We start from the raw sequence: 11386 nt of genomic DNA on the forward strand, positions 1-11386 counted from the left end.
ATTACAGTGGTTTTAGTTTGAATTTAAACTTTTCTCGTATTTTATGTCATATTTTGCACAAATTACCGTTACTGTTATTAGACAGATCAAAATTATTCAAACAATTTTATTTTCGAACGAAAGTGTGCACAGAGGAACCTGGGGCCTCTGCACGTCAGTGCAGAAGTTTTTTTTTCTTTTATAGGTCGAATATGGGGACATAAATGCATTGTACTTGTTTCATCAGAATCAAAAGTGAGTTGCTCAGCAAAAACACTTTTTTTTTCTTTTGGAATGAGTGTTCACCTATTTGGTTGATTCACGTGACACGACACTCCAACATGGCATATATTACACTGCACAGCATGCGCAGTCAAGTAAAGTCAAACGCCAACGCGCCAAAGAAACTCATTAAATCGTAAAAATGCAGTGTTGACTCATGACAGTGATTCGCCTACGTGTTGTTTTCACACCAAAACAGCGTCAGTTACTATGTATATGTAACTTCTTTCAACAACCTGTAGGCATAGGTCCTATGCAGAAAAAGAACTTTACGAAAAACAAATCCTTTTTGCGCGAAATACGGATGCCCGCGGGTAAGCGCCGTAGTACTTATACCCTTCATTCATCATTTTCAATATTTTCTACGTGATTTACGTTTCATAAAATGGAACAGCATACCACTTTTGGCCGCTGAGACTAATTCCAGGAGCTTCCTTGGAAGAACTCTAAGAACCACATTGTTGACGTCTCACCATGAATTCCACCTGCTCTTATTGGCTCAAAAAGCGCAGTCTTCTCTACGATTGGCTCTTTCAAAGGAACATGGCGGAAGGACAAATTTATAGAATGACACAGTTGCACACTTAATGCACAGTTTCATTTTTTTGCGAACATTGTTACCACAATATTTATTCGTACAACATCAATATCTGAGCTTGCCATTTACTTAAGTATATAAGACTATATAAAAGGACGGTGAGTCAAATACTTCACCACGAAGTGTAGGAGCGTTTTCGGCTCTTAGGAAATGCGAATATGCGAAAGCTAACGCACCGCGCATTTCGCTTAGCATGTTCGAAAAAAGATTTTGCGCTTACAGCTGCACTGTTCTCGCTAAAATTTTGCAGAAGGATCGCATTTAGGAGTCTACGTATGTCAGTGTTACTCTTGCCACAGTTAATTGGCTGTCTTTTTTTTTTTAAAGAAAAAAAGTGGAAATTTGCTTTCGCTTATGGGGATCCAAGCAATGAAAGCTGCTGCCGCAACAGCGTAAGCATAAAAGTGTTTTGCCACCTGCCGGTGGCTGCAGAAAGCAGCGTTTCAGGGAGGCGTGCCGCCTGCCGCGTGTTACATGAGCGGGCAACACCTCCCCCTCCCCCCCCCCCCCCGAAAACCACTCTGGCCAGCTGTTTTCTGTAGTTGCCGGCAGGAGGCGAAACAAGTTTATGCTTGCGTTGTCGCGTCAGTGTCTCGCATCGCCATAAGCGAAAGCAAATTTTCACTTTTTTCTTAAAAACCTGTGCCAAGTGTTGCGCTGAACAATGTGGACTCCAAAATGCCAAATTGCAGCAAGAACTGTGCAGCGATATGCATAAGATCTTTTTTTCGAACACGCTAAGCGAAGTGTGCGTGTGTGTTTATTTATCTTTATTTTTTAATATTGAAGCTACTGATTTCTACTTTTAGTACACATCAGTGGGTGAAACAGATAATTTCTGTTAGTTTAGCTTACTTTGGGGCCGCCGACTATAGCTTACTTTGACCCCTCGTGTCACTAAAAGCAGTCAGGTGCTCCTTATTCATCAGTTATTCGCTGCACCAGTGCTTCAAAATTTTTTAAGCAACTCTATGGTGTTTCCGCGACATTTAAATGTGTATACGTGCACTCGGTCATGACGTCGTTGGCGTGATCATGACTCTGTCGCCTATCGTAGCAACTGTATAAACAGCCCGTTGCTAACGGTGTGGGAGATATGGATATGGGTTCGAGGGTATTGTCGGTTGCTGCATGGTTGCTGTGTGTAATTCGGCGGTTTCGGTACGCATGCGTGTGTGATTGAAGGTGGTGGCAGAGTATCCTCGCTCAACATGCAAAAGACAGGTGAGCATTCATTGTTTTAGCTCTTCACTTGACTCCTGTATGTGCACGAATGCATAGCATACTGATGGCTCAAGTATTTTAATAGCAAACGCCGTTCGGGTGTCGCGCGATTTTGAAAGATGCATTTGAGAGGCTATTAGGCTTAGTTTCTTTATCAAGTCGGAGTAGGTGCGAAGTGCGCACACTTTGAAGCTTCTGAATGATGGGTTGCGCCGGTGGTTGCATGAAAGTAAGTGCGTTGAGAGCATCCGCTGCAGTTCAAACGTTTTCTGGTAGCTTCCTGTCACGAAGCACGCCGTAGGTGTGGCTCAGCACGGTGCAAGACCCCGGCTATTGTTTGAAATCCGGGCTTTTCCACTGAACACTGCGCCGCCGCCGAGATGTGTTGATTCATTTTTATCTGATTTCTGCCACTTCAGTTTGAAATTGCATTTCTGCATGTTACGTCGCACTTAAAGCCTTCGATGCGTAAAGGTGAAGATAAAAAAAATGCTGCTGTTCTTGTGTTTTTGCCGTTTTTTGCGGTTCCTTGGAGTGGTTTGCTACCGAAGGACCGGTGCATTGAACGTTGGCGGAGGCTCTCTGCGCTCTCTTTCGTAACCAGAATCTGAAGGAGGGGCGCGCTGCGCGATCGTAAATGAAGTTCCCGCCTTCCGATGAACATTACCTTGCATTTATTATTTTTCTTCTGCTTACTTCCTTATTATTTTGTCTTATTTGGCGCGATTGACTTTGGTTGCGCTCGCTGTGAAATGTGAGGTTTTCGGTAAGCGTAAGATTTGTGCGAATTATGTAAGACAAAAAGAAAAAAGTGGGGAGAGAAACGAAAAAAAAAAAATAGCAGTGCCAAGCGTTAGGGGAATTTAGTAGCGGAAGGACCCTTATCGGCGCGTTGCCGGCGTAGCTCATCTGTGGACCGGACGTTGGCTGAGACCGGATGGGCACCATAAGCAAAAGGCGCCGATGTCTTATTGTTTACGGAGTCGAGGAAAGTCTGCGGGAGCGGATACTGTTTAGGGGCGAGGCATTGCCCACATCGGTGACTCGGTGCGTGCTCCTCACTCGGCGAGGCCGGGGCATACGATGGTAGCCTAGTTGTCATGGCGACGAGCGTCGGTTGCACACCGACTGCTCGAGCATGATTCACACACCCTTGTCCTGTGAACGATAATAATGAGGATGGGAGCCTGCCGTCGCAGGAAACTGGTAGCAGTGAGCACGCAGTGAACAGCACTTGCAGGGAAAACGGGGCGAAATCGCAGCGGCTACGTTGTGACAGCATGCCCTCAGCTACGACGCGTCTCTCAGTACCGTAACGGGACCGTGAGCTAGGCTCGCCTGTCGCTTGTGTGCAGCGCGCGCGCGTCATATGCGAACGAGCTTGATGTGCATTTAACCGTATACTTCCTGTCTCGCTGCCTTATGTTCTGGCGCAATATTTCATTTTTCTGTGCCTTTCTTTCTTGCTTATTGTAACTCATCGCAATCTGTGTCGGCTCGAATGAGTACATCTTTATATTGCTTGTTGGGAAGTGTCGAAACATCGTTCGTTGCAGGGGAATTGGCGTGCGGTTTACATTTCTTTTTTTTTAAACACTATAATACAAGAAAGCATGGCGTACGCGTGAGCTATGATTAACGTTTACTGTCTTACTAAAGTAGGCAGTCGTGTGCACTCGTTTGGGTGGTAGCAGTTGTATTTTTTAATATGGGTGGGGCATTACCTTCATCTCTTGTGTATATGAAGCGCTTAACATCTCTGTGACTCACGGGTGTAATGTTTCACTTAAATAAAGCATGGTATTTGGATGCGTCCATGTTTTGTTAGAAGTCAAAAGAAATTTAAGCTAACCATAGTGACTGGTAAAAGATCAGAAAAAAAGTTTACTACTGGGCCGCTAATATTCAAACCTTGCATAAAGACCGTATACTGCATCCTAGTTTAATAATGCATTTGTTGCACTGCTGAGCTCGAGGCCATGGGTTTGATCCCGGCACTGGCTACCGCTTTTTGACGAGGGTGAAATGCAAGAATGCTAATGTACACGTAGATTTAGGCGCACGTTAAAGAACTGCAGGGGGTCAAACTACGAGGGTGAATCGGAAAGTATTTGCCCCTCTTTTTTATTAGCCAAAATAAGGTATATACCGGTAATTACAAATATACGTACTATTCTACTTACCTTACAATATTTCTCAACATAGTTCCCACATTGGTTCAGACATTTCTCCTATTGCAGCACTAAATTTGAGAAATGTTGTTGCCAGTCAATGATGTACGAGGTTTCCACAAATGCTCATTGTCATGCAAGTCTTCACGGCCTTTTGCAAACTCGCAACACCACCACCTCACTCTTCTCAAAGCGAGACTCCTTTCCCGATACGTGGGCTGCATTTCTCTGGATTTTGATGGGCATTTGTCCCTTACCCCATAGAAAACGAAGCACACTTTGTTGCTCGTACGCTGTGGACGTGCGACGCACAACCACGATCTTCAACAACTGACAGCAGCGCCGTGCCTTGGAGCTACTGGCAGATAAGGCCTGGCCAGTCCAAGAAAGGTCTTCCACTGGGAATGGATATGTTGACTTTGCGTTAACAGCCCTAATTTGGCTAAAAAAAAAAATAAGGACAAGGACTTTCTCATTCACACTCGTAATTCGGAGTTCTCCACTACGGTGGGCCTCATAATCAATTGTAAAACTCCGTCATTTTTTTTCTTTAATAATGCATTTTGAATGATCGTTCTTATTCATCTAGCGTAAAAGAAAAACTGCTGTTGTCCACAATATTGGAACTCAAGAAAGTGGAACTAGTTCAGTGCACTGAGTGGACTGGCATAGTCACTGGCCTATCACGCCTGTGCTGTGATTTTTGTATTGCTTCTTTCACTTTCCCGACTAAACCAGTAGCATGAGCATCATTGGTAAAGGAGCTTTACAGACAGGTGTCGCAGCCAGTCCACTCAGCTGGCTGAACTCCTTTCCTCGGATACCAGAGATGCAGCTGACAGTACTTCCTAATTTGTACCAGATAGATAAAGGACATACTCATGCCAAATGTGTTATGATACTCAATAATTCGCAAAGTGTTGGTGAAAACTTTCATAATGGCATTTGCTTGTCAGCACATTGGCCACTGTGCAGTCATAAAACTGCAATATGACAAGTGGTACAGCCCCTGATCTCATAATTATTGTTGTGACTGTGGGTATAATTATGTGAGATATGTCATCAGTTAAGCCACTTAATATACATAGCAGATGCATGAGACATTTGAGAACTCTTTGCTGACTTCAGGTACAGCTACCATATCTCCAACAAAAATATATTCCCATCAAAACGAGATAACTGCTTGCGATACTGTTTATTTCGAAAATTGTTCAATGAAGCCCCCCTCAGTAGCAGTCGCGATCCAATTCAGTTCTAAAATGGTTGCATGCTCGGGTCAGGTGGCACTTGGAGATGTTCACTATTGAGTTAGCAATGGTGTTATGTGGCTGTTTGTTGGTCTCCCTCTCCGTGACGCCCCAGAAATAGTAGTCCAATGTAATTAAACCTGGAAAAGTTAGAAGGCCACAAGTTGGAAGTGAATGGTCGTGGAAGTTCTCGGTCAGCCACTCTTGGGTAATGCAGGCAATACGGGTGGGAGCCAAATCCTGTTCAATGACATGAGGCCTTCCTTTGGACACACCCGCCACGTACACAGCTGCCTTTACACAGAGCCCTTCTTAAAAGAAGGAAGTGCGGAGACGTGACATCACCTCCTTTGCTGACAACGTCTAACACTATAATAGATGACATAATTTTTGTGCGCATCACTTTAGGCACCTCATCATGGCTTGTATAAAGCCACCTGTCGATATGCTGGTTAGCCTTTTGTTCTTGGTTGAAGTTTTTTCCATACTGAAAAAAAAAAAGGAACAACCCATATTCAAAGCATTTTACGCTCTTGGGGTGATTCAGCTTGCTTAGTGGCCTCTTGGACTAGAGCAGACGATTCTGTGGAGTTTTATCAGGCATGAATTGCAGTCTCCTTGTGACATAGGAATGGCACCTCAAGTCCTCATGCACCGCGAGAACCACAAGTCTGACGTTGACTCTGACCTGGAGCTCTTTAGAAATGGACCTCATTCACTTTCCTGGGTCATCATTCACGATAGCTTGCAGCTCCTGGGCAAAATCAGGCATTCTGACATCTGACCGCTGGCTGTGCTCATTCCTCATTGCCACAGATGCCGCATCACCACCAGATGACATGAGTTCTTTTTTAATCTTGTAGACGAAGCATCTTGCCATGTTCAGGAAGGTGGAAATTTCCAGCCCACTGTGGTTGGTAGCCAGGGCGACGAGGACTGCATGATGGTTCATTACCTGCATCAAACTGCACACTGCCTTCATCAGTGATGGAAGTGCTGCATCAAACCGCCCAAAATTGTCGTTTATGGCATGTATTGCGCTTCCAACACTTGCCTTCTCCGAATTTAGCAGACAAAAAAAAGATCTCGTTAAACTTTGTCAGTGCTCAAGTATATGAGCATATCTTAGGCAGGGCTTGGGACCCCCCTCCCTTTCTGGATCCACTATGTCTGTGGAGAATGTGACAGTGCCGTGGGGAAATTTGCATAATCAGAGCAGGTGCAAAAATCTGTCAGCTGTGGGCATATTGCAACAGCACTGATACTTCGTCTGGTTGGCTAAAATGCAGATTGGTATTGCTTTTCTTTCTTTTTTTTACCATTACACCTATTCGTCACTGTGTACACTTCTGTGGCACATGATTTCTTGCTACAAGTGCTAAATATTTGCAGTTGCTTCGTGATCCATTAGTGGTATCTACACGCCTTGGATTAGTGTTTTACATCTGCAGTTGTGTAGTTTAGAAATACTTATTTTATGTAATTATAGTGACGCACAACTGTGAGGGCACAGCTTTTCTACATGCCTTTGCGTACAGCACATTTTATTATGACTAGGCAGCCCAGACATGGAAAAAAACATGTGAGAACGGGACAGAAGGAAGTAGACACAGACGCTATTCTAACTGTCACCTGTGCCTGCAAGGACAACAGCAAAAATAGTGTCCTTGAATTGGGAACAGCAAAAATAGTGTCCTTGAATTAGGCGGCTGTACGTTTCAACTTGCGGACATATGTTTAGCAAATGAAACAAATTAACAGATGGAATGTATAGCAGATGAACCAGATTGCTGAGCCAGTGACGGCTTGGGAAGATTGAACTTTGTATTGGAATGCAGAATTAACTGCGAATTCGGATTAATTCATCATGTATCATCTTTTTGTGAAATAAGACAATGGAACAGCGAGTTTGAAGAAAAAGTTGCATCTTAGTTTAATACATAATGAATGCAATTTTTCAGAAAGTTCTAACTCGTACAGTGTCACTTTTAAAGTTCTTGCTCCAAAGCATTGTATCCTTGCTCCAAACAGCAAATTTTTCTGCTCCGAACTGCGATCTTTTGCTGCTCTAAAAACTACTCCAAAAGACCAAGTGCAGCTTCCATCACTGCTTCGTGGAAAAATATTAGTTACATGCCTAGACAAATACATTGAGACTGCTGCTGGCATCTATGGCAATGTGTGATGTGTTCTTGAATACCTTGTGCACCCCGTATTTTTTTAATGTATTGGTAGATGGTAATTGGCACATGATGACAAAGTTGCATTATAATGTGGCAAAGTTGTGCTTAGTAAGGTTGAAATGGCTCTAGACTTGATTCTGCAAGACCTTTTTGGAGTTAAATATAGAGGTGGGCAAAAAATCAACTTTTTTGAATGCGTATTGAATAGGAATAGTCAAGGGCAGACACATATATTTACAGCAGGAATATGTATTCCGGTATAATTAGACACCAGGCCTATACTGACTAGTGTAAAAAAGTCTGCTGTATCAGGGACTAAGAATCACTTTTCAACACATCACTAATTTGTTATTAAAAAAGCTGTGCGAATATTTCTTCAGCCACTTTTAGAGCTTGGTTGCAAGCAAGCTCTCCGATAATAAATGGATCCTGTATGACTAGCTTTCCAAAAACCCCAAATAAATCATAGCTGAAAAATCTGGAGTTGTGGAAAAAGAAGAAACAGAAAGCTGTTAAGTCTTGTGTGCCTTATAACACTGATGTGTCTAAAAGGGCCTGTTGCAAGAAAAATGTCGCTGGTTGTAAATAGAAATCAAAACTTGTACTTGCCAGAAACACTAAATGACGGAATACAGGTAAAAATCACCAGTGTTCATGTAGACTTCTGCTGCAAAGCCTTAGAGAACTTGCATTACTTGTTTTGTTTCTGCATTGCTTCAAGAGCATTTGTGGTTGCTTCACTTCTGATAGTTTTGGTGCTTTTTTTAGCAGAGAACACTACAAAATATTTGGTAAATTTTGAATGTTTGAGAAATGCCGACTAGTTCCTCTTTGAATACAAATACTTAGTGTGAAATATTCTATTTGTATTCAAAACTTTGAATATTTACCCACCCCTAGGTTAATACTTTTGGCTTTGATCTTCCGCGGCGACTCGGCAGCAACCTGCTCCGAGCATGACGTCACTGGTTTGATTCCAAGCCTTTCCGGCCACATTCAGATAGGGACAGCATGCAAAAGCGCCTGTTTATCACTCTTTGAATGCATGTTGAAGGATCTCAGATTATTAGAATCAACCTGGAGCCCTTCACTATGGTATTCGTAGCCTATGTGCAGCTTTGGGATATGTAAATTCATCAGTCACTTTTTGGCTTTGGCAGTTTTGTGCAGAGATGTTACAGGTATACAGGCACTGCCAGCAGCCACCAAGAAAAAGGCGTATCAACTATCTCCTGAGTTTGGTGAATTATAGGCGGAATGACAGAGAGGGGAATCGGATCTTATCTACGTCTCAATGGTACAATGGCATGTGCCTGATGTGATAGACACAATGAAATGGGAGGACAGCTACTATTTGCCATGTAGCACTTTTGAAGTTGTTAAAATTGTCAAGTAAACAGCTTTTTCAAATGCTGGTTTGGACTTGAGAGTGCTTTAAAGTGATGGCACTACAGAGTTTTAGGCATTGCCTGGCTTAAGCTTTCTATATTTGAAGCCAGTGATCTGTTAATAAATGTACTAAAGTAAACATAAACATTAATTGGTGTGTGTGTATTATCACACAAGCTTTCAAGTGCGTGTTAAAGAATCGAATGGGGTGAAAAATAAACTGGAGCCCTCCATTACAATGACCCTCATAACCCACTGCACAGTTTCAGGACATTAAGTAATGCAATTTAGTTTTAAGCTTTGTTGTGCAAATGTTTCAGTCGGAAATATATTTTAGAAATCTCATTGCAGTGCTTGAAAAGGTGTGAAATGTTGGTACAATTGGTTTATACTAAATCCCTACATTCACCTATAATTTGGAAATACATGGTCCTAATGTACAACAGGCACAGATGCCGGCATTGGGAATACATTTGAAATATTGTTTACAGTGTAGGTAAATTTCATGTTGGCACAAAATGAGCCAGTGTTATTTATTTCATTCATAAACTTTCACTTTGAGAGGTTTATAGTTTGGAGAGCTCCAAGCATGCATTAGCTTGTGTGTCAATAATCTTTGTTTAACACAACTTCACATTCTTTTGGTGTATTCATTCATTGTATGTGTTGGGACTGGCATTTAATTCACAAGATTTGGATTGATGTGTAATTCAGTGGAATCGGTGTTAACTTGTCTACAGGGCATTTCAGCTAAGTCGTGCCGAACTTTAAAAAATGCACATGCGAGTTTTGACTATGCAACCAACTTAGTATTATTTGCTGTCCTCTTGGAGCAACTCGAAGTATTCTCTACTATGAGCTTAGGAAGTAATGAACAATTATTGACCAACTTTCAAAGTATTGATTTAAACGCAAAATCTTCAATGTAGAAGTTGTAGAGTGTGTTTAGAAATATCAAAATTTCTTACCGTGATAGCTGCCGTGTGTTAAATTTTTCCGGACTGCAAAGAAAGCGCACGAGATTTTAAACAAGAGTACCACGTGACTACGCGCCGACGCGCATCAGTATTAGTGCCCTCACACATGTCACCAACGAGGGATCGACGCTGCGCGCAGACCGAAGGCGTGAATAGGCCGCAAGCAAAAATAATAGGCGATGGCCACATCCGTCGTCTCTGGTGCATCGCCAGTCTGCTCGCCCTTTACGCTGTCTACCAACATCAAAAACCCTGGCAGAGCCTCAAGGATTGTTATGCATTATTTATGGCATAACCCATCAGTATACCATCGGATCACATCGGTTTTAGTTCTCGGGAGGATAAAAAAAACAAAGGGCGACCAGAAAATGCGGAATGTGCTTCGTGTTGGCGCACTCGGCACTGCCTCGTATTTGTGTTGTATTTCCACATGAGATATTTTAATGTTTTTGTGGTTTCTAGATGAAGAGGCTGTAAAACCTAAAACGGACACTGAGGAGGAACAGCAAGTTGCACTGGAACGACGTTTCCAGAACGCTGGAGTATTGTGAACCGATGCCTGATGGGCCGGAAAAAATTATTGGGGCCGCGACATTCATGTGGGGGCGGATTATCAGCGAAGCTGTTTAGGCTACATACATCGCGAAATCATACATATTTTTTTCATGCGGCACCGTACTACGCCGCCACCAGCGCCGCCGCGGTCATCGCTTCCATGCATCATCTGTCTTGGCAAAGGCGCTGTCGCCGCACTTTCTCCTCCCTGTCATCATTTGTCAAACAGGGTTTAACGCAAAATAAAGCGCATGAAGGCCAGCTTTACACTCGGCGCACTTTACACGCACGCACGCGCGCGCGCGCGCGCACACACACACACACACACACACACACACACACACACACACACACACACACACACACACACACACACACACACACACACACACACACACACACTGTGTTTCTCTTACAACGCCGAATTTATGTGGTACTATTAAACTTATTTTTGGAAGTTGGCGGAGTGCTTGAAGCCTGCTTCACCTCCGCCGCGGGTCGGCGCGGTATTGCACTATGTTCGGCATCGGCCCACGCATGATGGACGTAGGTCTGACTTAGGTCGTGGTACGGACTAGGTAAACTGCTTCGCTGTGTAAAAAAAAAATAAAAACTCCCCCATGGAGTTCCCACACTAACATCCTGCCAAGTTTCACAACGTGTGCTGCGGTTTAGCTGACTATTTATCAACGAAGAAATATAACATTCTAGTAATTTGAAATTACCAAACACTCGACCTGGGATGCGTGATAACTTTTTCCTTCACTAAAACGGCCGTAAC

General features: G+C 43.1%; 1 pseudogene; it reads left to right on the top strand.

The window, feature by feature from the left end:
• Window positions 1-11012: 11012 nt before the first annotated feature.
• Window positions 11013-11145, top strand: LOC135921955 (U2 spliceosomal RNA; annotated as a pseudogene).
• Window positions 11146-11386: the final 241 nt, after the last annotated feature.

The sequence above is a fragment of the Dermacentor albipictus genome, chromosome 1 (assembly GCF_038994185.2).
Source record: "Dermacentor albipictus isolate Rhodes 1998 colony chromosome 1, USDA_Dalb.pri_finalv2, whole genome shotgun sequence".
NCBI classification, from domain to species: Eukaryota; Metazoa; Arthropoda; class Arachnida; order Ixodida; family Ixodidae; genus Dermacentor; species Dermacentor albipictus.